The sequence below is a fragment of the Mustela putorius genome, unplaced genomic scaffold (genome assembly GCF_011764305.1).
Source record: "Mustela putorius furo isolate JIRA1106 unplaced genomic scaffold, ASM1176430v1.1 tig00003853_pilon_pilon_pilon, whole genome shotgun sequence".
Lineage (NCBI taxonomy): Eukaryota > Metazoa > Chordata > Mammalia > Carnivora > Mustelidae > Mustela > Mustela putorius.
Genome location: NW_025422005.1, coordinates 64,319,312 through 64,333,632, shown reverse-complemented (window position 1 = coordinate 64,333,632; position 14,321 = coordinate 64,319,312). Strand labels below are relative to the sequence as shown.

The 14,321-nt window shown below is 41.1% G+C and overlaps 1 protein-coding gene and 1 long non-coding RNA gene across 2 annotated transcripts in view; one reads left to right on the top strand and one right to left on the bottom strand.

The window, feature by feature from the left end:
* AK5 (adenylate kinase 5) overlaps positions 1-14,321 on the bottom strand; it is a 240,820-nt gene that overhangs the window by 74,901 nt on the left and 151,598 nt on the right.
* LOC106006424 overlaps positions 1-14,321 on the top strand; it is a 37,357-nt gene that overhangs the window by 21,413 nt on the left and 1,623 nt on the right. The gene's annotated exons all lie outside the window — the stretch shown is intronic.

The window sequence follows — 14,321 nt, the reverse complement described above, 5'->3', positions numbered from 1 at the left end:
GAGAAGCTAAAGGCAGAAGAGCAAGGCTGGGATGGCACACTGAGACACCTTGCGAGGCCCTGGGGAGCTCTAGTGAGAATTCGGGTCTTATCCCAAGAGCAACGGGAGGAGAAGCATAGAGAGCTGTAAGATGGAGAGTGACAAGATCAGCTCAGTGTTTTTGTAAAGGTCAGTCTGTCCAAAGTGGGAAGAACAAAGGCCACCCCAGAGAGTGGTGGCCAAGAGAAAACGAGACCACTGAAAGTATTTCCTTCACAGCATTATCAGTGTGCAAGCGTAAGGTGTTATAATTATGATACCCATTGTTTCTTAGTCTATCGAGGCAGGGGTAATTCTTCATGTTTTCAGAAAAGTCACATCTCTTATTTAAGGTTATAAGATAAGGTTGGGGTCAGATCTGGTGTTGGAACCCACCCACTGTTCCCACATACTCTCCCAATACAGGCTCTACTCTACCACCTTAAAACAGAAATTTAACCAAGGGGCCTTTGGTGGAAGCCATATGTAAGCAGATGTTAGCACAGAACCTTCCGAGGTGAAAGCTGAAGGCCCGCGTTGCTAACCACGGATGACAGCAAGCCTAGCATTTAGCTTAGCATGGAGGGGCGGACAGGGCGTGCTGCTAGAAAGGCAAAGCAGAAAAGGCAGTCTTAGGAAAGCCTTGGGGAAAATAACTCACCAAACATATTACTTTCTTTTTTTTTTCCTTTTTTTTTTTTCTTCAAAGAATGTTAGGCTCAAGAGCAACTACAGTACATTTATTTTTTCATTTTTTTTCACTTAATTGAGCAGTTGCCACGGCAACTCAAGAACCGACTACTCATTGCCTTCAATGAATTGCAGATACACATTTTTCATCTACTGAAGTTGCAGTGAGCTTTTAAAAAAAGGTAATCTAGAGCTGCTGCTTTTTTTCCTGGCCTGTTATCAGTATTCTCTCTCCACAGGACCCTGGCATGGCAGCACTTAGCTTTCATGAATGAGAAAAATATGTCACAGGGAGGGAGGATTTAGACATTGCATCAGAATTCAGACTTGCCAGCCGGTCAACATTCAAACATCAATCACAGTGTGTAGGGCAGGCGGGGAGGCACAGAGAGGGGCAGAGGAGAGAATGGGAGAGGCAGCTCCCCCTTTCCAGGAGTACCCCCACTCCTTGGCCAAGAGCTCTGAGACTCAGGCTTCAGAACTGAGTCCTGGAATTGGGTGAAAGGTCCTGCAGATCCGCCCTCCCTCAACCTCTCATTCCCTTTGCTTCTGCTCTGACCCCAGTCCACATCTCTCTTTGCCTGAATTATTAAAATATCATATCCTCCTAAGAGCCTCCCTTCAAACAGTCTCCCCACTGAGTCCATATTTCCACTCAGTCCCCAGAATATTTCTAGAATACCGATCTGATGGTGTCTTCCTGCTCCAAGGATGACAAGGAATTTCCATCACGGCAGTGCTGAAAAAGCCCTTCCTGACCAGGGCCAGCCCGCTGTTCCAGCTTTACTCTCTTTAAAAGCCCCCCATGCTGTCCCTCATGTGCACTGCCTTTTCCAACCTCTATATTCAGCCTATAATCCTTCCTTAGAGCGACCTGCTTAGCTACCTAAACTCCTCTTACTAAAAGATCCATTTTAAGGTTGGACTCGAGTCCTTCTCTTTCCTCCTGCTAGAATGGATCTCCCTTGGCAACGTGCTCATAGATCATACTGAATCTCTGTGATAATGCACACCGTACCCTACTCTGTCCTATGTTAGAGGTGGAGGGGCACCTGGGTGACTCAATCGGTTAAGTGTCTGCCTTCAGCTCAGGTCATAATCTCAGGGTCCTGGGATCAAGCCCCGTGTCAGGCTCCTTGCTCAGTGGGGAATCTGTTATGCCTTAAACTTCCGAGGTGGTTGTGTACTTCATTCATCTTTTCATCTTCCACAGCGCTTTACACACATAAGACAGAGCAGGTGCCTCCCTCCTTATTAACCCATAACACTCCTATCATTTCTCAACATAGGAAGTTATCTGTTAGATTCACTACCCAGCACCCATCCTGCCTCTAAACTATAACTGTGGCCAAAGGTGACTGGATCAGGAGTGCACCTACACTAAGCTTGCCAATCAACACCCTTTCCTGGGAATTTACACTGAGAGATACTGTCCTTTCTTTTGGCTGGACCAGTCGGTGAACACATTACCACCATGTAAATGAGGCCAGTAGAAGATGCGTAGAGGGGTAGAGATGTAGAATGAAGGGAAATTCTTAATGGTCTTTTAGCACCTAGTTCTGCGTTTTTCTAATGGCCAGGTACATTCTTCCTTGGATTTGGGAGAGGTCCGTTTTTGTGGAAGCTAGCTTCAACAGGTCTCTGTGACTTGCAACCACAAGTATCTTCACTAAGGCACTTAGTGAGGATATGTTTTGGTAACATGTTTGTCTTTCCCAAGAGACTGAGGTCTTTGAAGGCCAGCACTAAGTGAATCCTAATTGAGTTCTGTCACCCCAGAATCTGGCATCATGCCTGACATTTAGTACACAGATGTTCAATATGTACTTGTTGAATTGACATATTGACATTTTCCTGCCTCAGATGAGATGACAGGTAGAACTCCAAAAGCACTTAACAAATATGAGCCTCATTTATTATCAGACTCACTGTGTTGAGCTCTGTTCCCTTGCTCTCCAGAGGAGAAAAGGGATTGTTTGAGGACTTCTCAATTATTTAGAAGTCAGATAGAAAGGAGGGTGCTAATTATTGAGCCCCCCTCGAACGTCAGGAGTGAAGGTTCCTCCCTTCAATATTCTCCTATAACATATTAGAAATGTTTCACTAATACACACCCCACAAATCCATATTTATCATAATCCCATTAAAATTGGAATTATGGGGCACCTGGGTGGCTCAGTGGGTTAAGCCTCTGCCTTTGGCTCAGGTCATGATCTCAGGGTCCTGGGATTGAGCTCCACATCAGGCTCTCTGCTCAACAGGCAGCCTGCTTCCCCCTCTCTATCTGCCTCTCTGCCTACTTGTGGTCTCTGTCCGTCAAATAAATAAATAAAATCTTTAAAAAAATTTCTTTGTATGCCATTAAAAAAAAAAGATTTGCTACTAAATTTGCTACTAAACGACAGCAGGGACATGATTAAACTAATCAAGAGAATAAATTTTAAGATAACTTTAAGCATTGCAGAGTTTCTGGTTTGCCCAGAATTGATACAAATTACTTTTCTCCATTAAAACAGAGTTAGGGTTAATCAGTAATGGTCTTCCTAGCCTATCTGAAGAATATTTTCAACAAACCCAGTTTCATTATTTTAAGGCATAGAGAAAAATGCCACTGTATTTATTGAGTATGATTTTGAAATTGAGACTAACCAAAACTACAAAATTCCCAAATTATTGTGCTTTTTTTCTGCAGCTATTTAAAAATGGTGAGGGAGCACAGCATATTTATTAATATTGAAAGAAATTCACAGCACACAATTATGTTAATAGGTAATGAAATAGTAAGCATACTGTGGTCCCTATTTTTATAAAAATGGATATGTGTATATACAAAAATTCATAATAAAAATTAAAGTATTAACATGTTAAATAGCTTAAATTTGAATGTATGGCTATAGGTCCTCTTCTTTTTAAAATCTATATTTTATAACTTCTTTAAAATAAACCTGTATTGCTCAAGTAAAAATTTTTTTAAACAGAAAATTCAGGACTCATATACAACTCATCCATTCATTTGACTGTCTATCTGCCTGTCCATGCACCCATCCAGTTATTCAATATATATTTGGTAAGCACCTACAATGGGCCAGACCAAGGCAGTGAAAGGGTTCCTTGGTTTGCTCTTGTTTTCTTGTGCAAAAGTTGTAATGGTAAAGTTTATGATGTGGGTAATACAGACCATCTGCTCTCTTGTCCTTATGAATAACATAAGATCGTGTGGGCCTTGGAAAGACAGAAAATGTTCTTAGAAAGTAGAGAGTAAGAAATGCTTTTCTAAAGACTACTGTTTGTCCTCCTATTAATAAAACTTTCTATTCTTCAAATAATGCTCCTAGAACATTCTGATGACCTCTCTGGATCATTTTAAACCAAGCTGAAATGCAGAGCAATTTTAAGATGGGTAATTTAATTTCCAAATAACATAGAATGTTATGTTTCTTTCCTTTTTTACTGGGACCAATGCATGTGAGCAAACAAATTTTAATCTTACTCCGAGTTTGGCAACAAATCCCTGTTGAAGTGCTAAGTGGGTCCATATATGTAAATATCCATTCTTCCTTCCACTTGCTTTGTTTATTTCTTGTGACATTTACTATTATTTTGAAAGCTCCTCTTTTGCAATGGATTCCTCTTTTGCAATGTAGTTAGCAATGACATAATCTCTTCTCTACACCTTTACTTATTTTGTGTATGTAGTGACTCATTTTATAAGGTCTTTTCTTTTTTTTAATCCTATAAGGTGTTAATCAGTTTATTAGCATGCATTGGACACAGTCACTATATTTGAAAATGTTCTCTATTTTTGTCTTAATGACTCTTTTACTAATGAAATTGTATCCTTGGGCAAGGTCTAGAACTCTGTCATATTTCTGAGGTATGAGATGTACCTTATGCCTAAAGTGATCACTCTGCTTATTGTACGAATGTAAGATTTAGAGCCTTTGCAGATTTCTCTGAACGTCAGTGTTTCCTCTTGGTACCTGTGCTGTACCAGATGAAAGATTGTAAGTTCTATTTCTTTAAAAGAGTATAAAATGTATTTTCATGGTTCAAAAGGCACAGATATTTAATTAATTATTCCCTAGTTCAAGAAACTCAAGATAAATTTCCTTTTCCAACTGCTTGCATCAATAATGAGAATAACGATAGTAACCATTTACTAAGGCCCTGCTATATGCCAAGTACTGTGCTAGCTTATGGGGATGTAGAGGTGAACAAGACAACGTCCCATAGGTAGTCTTTAAATCTGTAATTCTGGAGATGTGGTCCCTGGACCAGAAGCATTAGATCGCCTGGACATTTGTAAGAAATGCCAATTCTCAGACTTCACCTCAGACCCACTAAATGGCGAACTGCAATGGTGGGGCACGGGAATTGTGTTTTACCCTTGCTCCAGATGATTCTCATTTTCTTTAAAGTTTGAGAACCATTGGGTCAAATGAATGAATGGAGACAGTTTTAGTGTCTGTCTCTGTGGCTCTTCCAGGCTACTGAGGTGCTGGTGGGGCACTCAGTGAAGTCAACAGGCAATGGCTGACTCCCAATCTTGCCAGGATAGGTGAGTACGGGTTACTTGGAGAAATTTTACAGGCTAGAGAAGCAAGCAGAAGCTTAACCACGTATGGACTTGTAATCCATGAAAAGAGTTTGAAGTTAATCTTGAGAACAGTGAGAAGCATTAAGAGGTTTTTAAGGAGAGTGATAAAATTAGAGTCATTTTAATAAGATTACTTGGGTTCTTTCAAGAAAGGAGATAGAATACATGTTCCAGACAAAGGACCTGAGTCCTGGGGCCTAGAAAGAAGGCCAGAGGCTGAAAATGAGACGGAACATGCACTACTAAGTCCACTCTCAGTGAGTAAACTAACAGCCAGGATCGTGTTCCCTGGAAAGACACCAGAAGTTACTTGTTTGGAAAATGATAGCAAAATTTCTATATTCTGGCATTGGAGCAGAACATACTAGACAAGGAAATGCTCAGTCCCTGCCTATAATAGGCAGAATAATGCTCCAAAACCCTGCCCCAAATAAATCCACATCCTAGTTCTCAGAACCTGTGAGCATGTTACCTATGGCAAGAGGAAGTTTGCAGAGCCAGTTATGTCAGAGGTCTGAGGATGGGCAGATTTTCGTGATGATCAGGTGGGGTGATGTAATCGTAAGGATTCTTTTTTTCAAAGATTTTATTTATTTATTTGACAGAGATCACAAGTAGGCAGAGAGGCAGGCAGAGAGAGAGGGAGAAGCAGGCTCCCAGCTGAGCAGAGAGCCTGATGCAGGGCTCGATCCCAGGGTCCCAGGATCATGACCTGAGCCGAAGGCAGAGGCTTTAACCCACTAAGCCACCCAGGCATCCCAATCGTAAGGATTTTTAAAGAGGTAGGAGGTCAGAGTCAGAATGGGAGGCACGAAAAAAAAGCAGTCGTCAGGGAGAGGGAGGACACAGGGGAACGGATTGGCTGGAAGCGGCTAGCTGCAGGCCTTGAAGATGGATGAAGGGTTCACAAGCTAAGGAATGTGGGCAGCTTCTAGAAGCTAGAAAAGGCAAGGAAAGAGATTCTCCCTAGAGCCTCTAGAAGAAGGTAGCCCTGCTGATAGCTTGACTTTAGGACTTCAAACCTACAGAACTGTAAGATGATAAGTTTGTGCTGTTTTAAGTCATATGTTTGTAGTAATTTTGTAGAGCAGCAACTGGAAATGAATACACTGCCTAATCATGCTGGCCTGCCTTGATCTTTTTTTTTTTTTAAATTGATTTCTTTATTTTAGAGAGAGAGAGAGAGTGCTCGTGCTCCGACAGGGAAAGGACAGAGGGAGAGAGAGAATCTCAAGTACACCCCCCCCCAGCACAGAGTCACACACTGGGCTCAATCACATGACCCTGAGATCATGACCTGAGCCAAAATCAAAAGTCAGATGCTCAAATGACTGAGCCACCTAGACGTCTCAGCCTGCCTCATTTTTAATAGAAATAGATGGCCATGGGTCTCAAAACTTGGGCAGGAACTTTAAATATGAAAGAAAGAGGTGCAAACAAATACATCTGAAGGAAATGGAAATAATTTAAGAAACAAAGAAAATTTAGAAACCAATCTAAATGTTATAGAATGCTCTAAGATGGGGCACCTGGGTGGCTCAGTGTCTTAAGCCTCTGCCTTTAGCTCAGGTCATGATCTCAGGGTCCTGGGATTGAGCCCTGCTGTGCTCAGCAGGGCGCCTGCCTTCCCTTCTCTCTCTGCCCGCCTCTCTGCCTACTTGTAACCTCTCTCTGTGAAATAAATAAAATCTTAAAAAAAAAAAGAATGGTCTGAGATGATATTACAACCATAAAAGTAAAAAAAAAATTTATGGTGTGAGAAATGAACAGTTAGAGAAAAAGAAAAGACTCTTGAAAATTAGAAACATGATAGCCGAACTCAATCAGTAGAACAGTTGGAAGGTAAAGTTAAGGAATTTCCCAGAAAGCAGAAAATAGAAAAGCTAAGAGGCAGAAAATGGGAGAAAAGAATGAAAAGATCAATTTAGGAAGTCTAACAGCTGAATCTAAAAGTCAGGAATAGAAATAGCAGAGGGTAGAAAATGAGCAAAGGAAAAAAAAAACCCTAGGAAATGTCCCATGGTTGAAGGGCCCGAGTCTCCATATTGGAAGGTCACACCAAATGCCCGGCCCAGGGAAGGAAACCAAGATTCCCACCAAGGTACATCACAGGGAAACTTCAGAAAACAAGGTATAAATAGAGGATCTTTAAAAATTTCCAGGGAGGTGACAATTGAGGGGAGGACACATGTCATAATAATAGAGGATGGAAAATCAGAATAACAGCAGACTACAGTATGGCTAAGTAGAAGACAATATGTTCTAGACCAGTGCTTTCCACATTTTGGGGAAAATTGATTGCCCTCTCAGGTAAACACTTGGGTAAGCTATCAGAAAATGAGGAAAGAATAACACTGTTCAGTAATGGGAGCCTTAAAAATTTTTACTTTCCATCAATTCATTTTTAGGAAGTTACTCCAGGATGTGCTCCAGGAAAAGAAAGGAATACACAGAGAGGAAGACTTGGACCTGAGACACTGGAAAGTGGCTCAAACAAGCACACACAGAGTTTATTGGTCTTCAGAAAATGCTGCTCAGGGCAGGCAGAAAATCAGGCTTTTGGCTTCACTGATGCGCTGTACACATCTCCTTCCCCATTCCTCATGGTTCTTTGGGACTAGGGTTTCCAAGCATCCATCCCTGTTTGCCCAGAGCCAAGGGGCTTCCAGCATGTGGGTCTTTGGGCTTTAAAATCAGAACAGTTGCAGGCAAGCCAGGACAGTTGGTCCTCCCACTTGGAACTGTGGCCTCTGCCTGTGCTCCTTCATGTCTGTGTTCTCCGTTTCTGACACACACTCCCTGTTCGGCCAATTGCTCCTCCCTCTCTAAGCCCCAGCTCAAGTCTGGAGATGGAGAAATGCAGCCCGGCCGAGGTGACTCCCTTCTCTCCGGCACCAGAACAATTATTTAACCTCCTTACAAGTCTCCATTCGAGCAAATGCTGAATGAGACCTCTCCCTGCTCAGAGGGGGACTGCTGGAGGGGGGATGGGGCTGACTCCCCATCGCCTGCAAGATCAGAGGCGAGAACTTCTCTTTACTGTTCTCTAAAAACTGTGGGATCTCACACTGCCTTCCTCAACGGCTGACGAATTATTTGTTGGGTTAGGGTCCTCCCGGGAGTGTTTCTCCACCAGAAAAATCCTGCCACCATGGGCAAAGTCTGAGCCGAATAACCGTCTGGAACTGGCAAAAATCCCAGGCACGTCCATTATACTCACTCTGACTTCCGGTCACCTTCATGAATTGGCACATCTTCACGTTTAAACGAACTTGAAAGGATCCTATTTTCTTACGTCTTGGAAACCACTGCTGCTGGTGCCTTTGATCTGCTCTCCTAGTTTTGGGCCTGATCTCTTCCAGGCTTTGTAGCAGGGGGCAGTGGCCCTCAGGCCATCTGCACATAAGAATCACTGGGAGAGTTTTTAAAACATAGTTTTGCCCACATTTCTCTCCCAGACCAAGAAAATCAGAACTTTGGGCGGTGGGGCAGGTTTACCAACTCACCAGGCGATTCTAATGCCCAGCAAGGGCAACAACTTCCAGATTTAGAGCCCTGGTTTTGGATCAAAGAGACTGGGTTTAAGTCCTACTTCAGCAACACACTAGGTGTTTTATCTTGGCCAAGTCATGTAACACTCAGTCTCAGTTTCCTTATCTATGAAATGGGTTTAATAATCCCGGCCAGATGGGGCTTTGGTATGGATACAGTATGTGAAGGAATTAACTTAATGCCTGACTCATACTGTGCGCTCAGCAAGAGGGAGCTGGTCATCTGTGCTTGGGCCATGGGAAAAGCTTCTTACCATAGAGCCAAAGAAAGGACATGATTAACTAACTTGTTCAAGATCTTTATTCAGAGAGAAGATGAAACTTGAGAGCTTAACTCTTGGTAAAGATTGTAGTTTGTAAATTAAACTCCACAAAAGAAAACAAACAAAAACTTGAGAAAGTATATCTCCATTTAAATGGTAACCTAGACATACTCAAGCAAATGTGCAAATTTAATGTTGTCCAATTACTTGTGTGCCAGACTGAATCAGTAAAAACTTGTCCCAGTGAAGAGCTGCAGGTACAGCTGCTACCCATTCAACTTGACTTTGCCTGACTATATATATATATATATATATATATATATATATATATTTTGGTGATGAATATTAATTTCTGGTTTTAGCAAATCTATTAAGTCCCCTTGGAAAACATAAAGTCAACAAGATAGCTACTGTCTGGTCTTCAGAATTTAAATACATTATTTGAATGCAATCACCTTCAGAATAAATAAAAGATGATAAAAATAAAAATGATTAAAATCTCTAGAAATAAAGCTAGCCAGATATGTGATGAAAAAGTAACCACATCTTATTTTGTGCTGTTGGTTCATTTTACACATACACACACACAGAATGTGTGTGTGGAAAGATGGAGGAATGCTGCCCAAGAGATGATGTGATTAGGGTGAGATTCAAAGAGAAGAGAGTAGACCAATACTGCCTTCCCCAAACAAGAAGTGAGACTACCCCAGCACAAAGAGGGGGTTGATAGTATGTGGAAGGATGAGACCCGAGCTTCACTCTCATGCCATTAGTACTAGGAAATGCCAAAGCCTGTGGGAGAGTTTGGTTGGTGGATGGCTGGGTTCTCGACTGTCCCTGTGGTCCAGCCGGTCCCAGCAGCAAGGATGCTGTGAGTGGAGCAGCCCACTTTTGAGTGGGTCACAAAGGCTCAAACTATACGAACCTCATGGTAACCATAAATAACTGAAGACAAAAAGCCTTTTCCTCAAAATTTTTGGACTGAGTAAAGCTTCTTAGACTCTAGTAAGACCCAGAGGAGAGGAAGAAGGGGCTCCCCATACTCTAACTGAGTATGGAACTTCCACTACCTACAAGGATAGGGCGGTGGAAAAAAACTGATTTAGAGAAACACCGACGTGTTACATGGAGGCGGTCTCTAGTCCCTACCTAACTACTGTACCGTTGTTGCTAAAAGTGTTCTGAATGTTTCTCATTTAGAGTTGACACATATTTCAAATATAGTATGAGTGTACTTATACATGTTTTTACTGATAGAATTGCATGAAGTGATAAAACTGCATAAATCCAATTACTTTTGGTAGATAATGATTACATTTAAATATTTAGCATCAGTTCAGTGAGAATAATTTGGAAATGTGTAATTAAGTTGAAGATGCCCAAACCCACTGAAAGAGTGGGGGGCCAGCTGCTTTCAATTCACTTGTGAAGAAGCTGAGGGCCAGAGGGCTGAACTGGTTTCTCAACTCCCATTCACCCTAGTAGAGATTTAGAAGACGAAGAGATTCAGCAGAGCCAAGGGCCAGACCCTGTCCACTTTCTCCATTATTTGTTATAGAGAAGCCCTACATAATGGAAAAGGAGGTAGTTCCCAGATGTTCAGCGTACCAAATTTACAATGTGAAAGATCGGAAGGAACCTAAATGTTGATTCTTAGAAGAACAGAGTATGAAATTGCGTTATATTCTTCTCTTGGATGCTATATGGCAGTAAACATGAATGAATCTGGGCTGCATTATCGGTGTGGACTAAGAAGGATATGTATGATATCGGACAATTTATTAAGGGTTAAAAACATGAAAAACTACACTGCTTAGGAATGCATCATCTATATTGCATATACTCATTGACTACCTACCATGTGCCAGATGCTGTTCTAGGTCTGGTGGAGTGGAACAGTGAACAAAGCACCTGCTTTCCCAGAACCTACATTGTAGGCTCATAGCCGCACATGGAGTAGAAATATAAAGACGGTGGACTGATAAACACTGAATGCAGAATAGTGGTAATCTCTGGGGAGGGCCAGAGGATTGGAGAGGCGGTGCACAGAGGGCTTCAATTATTTGCAACATTTTATTTCTTAAGCTGGGAAGTGGATAAATGGTATTTGTTTGCTGTATCATTCTCTATGGCTTCTAGTCTACCTGATATAGAAGAATCAATTTACTTTTCTTTCCTAGTTTTGCTTCTACAAATTTCTTTTGTTCCTGTAAAAACACGTTTTCCTCTACAGATAATGGGGAGGTCAAATGAAACATAAGGAAATTAATGGAGATGTTCTGGAAACTAGATGCAAGTATTTAAGGGAGCCTGGGCGTTTGGGAAACAGCAAGAACTCTTGGATGTTTCTAGAGAAAGGAAGAAAGCGTGGAAACACCAGCGCACAGCTGGGCCCAAGGATAGTTGGTAACTGCTTGCTGAAAAAAAAGGACTGTCTGTGGATTTTACTTGTTTCCAAGGAAAAGAACGACAAGGGATTCTGCCGCACATCCTAGAGCCTTAAACTAGTCTGGCCCCCTGGGGTGACTGGCATTACAGACCTTATTGATCAATGGACTGCAGATATTTTTAGCATCTAATGCATGTTCTGTATCCGGAGTCATGTAGAACTAAATTGGACCCAATTTGACAGCTCTTATTTCAAATAACTTAGATGAACAGCCATATCTGAAAAATCTTCCTTTTTAGAATCCTTTTGTCTCTTCAAGAATTCTTGCTTTATCACTGAAATATATCTGATTAGAAAGAAGTAGAAATATCATAATTCTACCTTTTATACCCTGTGGGCTAATAATCTCATTACCAGGAATCTTTCCTAGGTGATATCAGAGATAGGGGCAAGGTCTATGTGCAATGACATGCCAGGGCAACATTATTTCTAACAGTGAAAAGAGAAAAATAAATATGCTGGAGTAAGGGAATGATGAAAATAAACATAGTATACCTATAAAATTATATTTTATACCATCATTAAGGACATGCTTACATAAATTATTTGATGACATGGGAAATTCTCTATTATTAAATAAAAAAATTGATTATGGACTTTATTGTATATCTGCATTCCTATTAATCAAATGTTAATGTTAACTTTCTTCTTTATACTTATTGTAATTTTCTAAAATTTTCAGAGCATTTAGTTTTGCTTTTATAAATAAGAATTTATTAAATTTAAGTAAATGACAAGGAAATGAAAGAGAAGCAATCACAGACTTGACATTTCTTACAAGCTTAGACATCTGCTTATACATTGTGCTCATTTTATAAGCCTGTGAAGAGACTGACTCCTGTGATTGCAAATACTGGGATAAAATACAAGCTAGTATTTTGTTTGTTTGTTTGTTTTTTGCAGGGAGATGGTTGCTGGGGTCATTCTTATAGATTCTGAGGCAGCAGCGTGACTTACTGGGAAGAGATGAACTTGGAATGAAGACATTATTAGTCTTGTGACCTTGGGGATAATGACACTTTCCTCCCAGGGTTGAGGCAAGGATTAAACCGATCATGAGAGCTCTTGGCACAGGGCAGCTACTTAATAAAAGCTGTTGACTCTGAATTTTCTTCAAGGTTATGAATATATAGTAAAAAAAAAAAACCAAACAAAAAACCTGGAAGTTTTAGATTGGTTTTCTCTGCTGGTGTCCCCCAAACAAGATTAATTAAAAAGCAAAGTGATTTTAAAAGGGGTGTTGCTGCATTTACAGCTTAGAATCAATGTGGGTCTTCCTGAGTCATCAAGCTTGTAAAATCAAAGACAAGACAAGCACACAAAAAGCCCCATACCTACGAGCACATGGCGTGTGCCTCAAAAGTCCATCACATCTCTCCGTCTCTGGGCCCATTCCCACTGCCAGTGATGGAGGAAGTTCTAACAAAGTCATCAAAAAGAGAACTATGTTTCAAATGTTTTTGTCTCTTTTTCACCTCAACACCCTGTCTTCCTTTGGAAGTGATAAGGTTTCCTGGTTTCCCAAAGTCTCTGTTCTAAAGTAGAACCATAGTGTGGTGGTTAAGACTCAGTCTCAGTGATGTCTGACAGCCTGGTTGAATTTTTGACATGTTACTTAACCTCTTTGGGCTTCAGTTCTATACCTGTAAAATGGAAATAATAACAAAACTATTAGCTATTATTATTATATTATTATTACTCCTCCTCCTCCAGGTTCCTACCCTGAAAACCCCACACTGATGCAAGGCTGGCAAACAACATTCTCAGCAAGGAGGCTGAGGAGGTCAGGAGCATGGGTTTCAGCAATGGACTCGGAGCTAGGTGTGACCCCTCTGCCACTCTCTAGCTGGGTGACCTGGGCCAAGTCACTTAATACCTCTGTCTCAACTGAAACTTGGGGGCCGGAAGTGGCGTTGTTATACATTGTGCTACATTAGGATACTACATTATATGTAGTATACTACATTATACTACATTATATGTAGCACAATGTTATACATTGTGCTACATTAGGATACTCGAATAATGCTTAGCATTATGACAGATTTGGAGCAGGTACTTACTAGTTTTAGGTATTATTATTGTTCTGCATGCACTGTTATTTTATCTTATCTAGCCCTCTCCAAACCGCTATTTTGAAAGCGAGGAAACTCTAGCACAAAGAAATTCAAGGCTGCACGATGAGTAACTAGCAGAAATAGAACTCCAACCCAGGCAGTCCGACTCCTCAGCCTATGGTTTTAACTACTGTGCACCCCTGGTTGTAACGGAGAGCACCCCCTCTGGCTGACGATGAGGCATTCCTTCCCACTTCAGGGTCCATGACTGACAGGAACTTAATATGTTTCACTCCTAACGGGGTTACGTTTTTAAAGAACACTCCTATGCCCTATGAAATTCTTCATTCTCCTCATAGAGAAAGAAAGTATGTCTGATTACCCTCCTATATTGTATCAAGCATTATGCAAAGAACTGAATTTAATAAAGTAGACATTGTCTACATTGTCTGTGTCCGAGGGTTTCATCTACTAGAGGAGAAAGACACGTACACAGAAAGCCATAATCCAGGTGACAAGAGCTATGCTGAAAATAGCAACAAGGGCTGTTCAAAGTTAGGGAAGTCTGCCCCAAACTTCTAGAATATTGGAATCCCAAACACATCCTTTGTTTTTACTATTTTAGTCTTTTCTTGGGGTCCTTTAAAAACTAAGTGGTAATATTGTTCCCTCATGTGTTTTCTCTCTACATTCAAA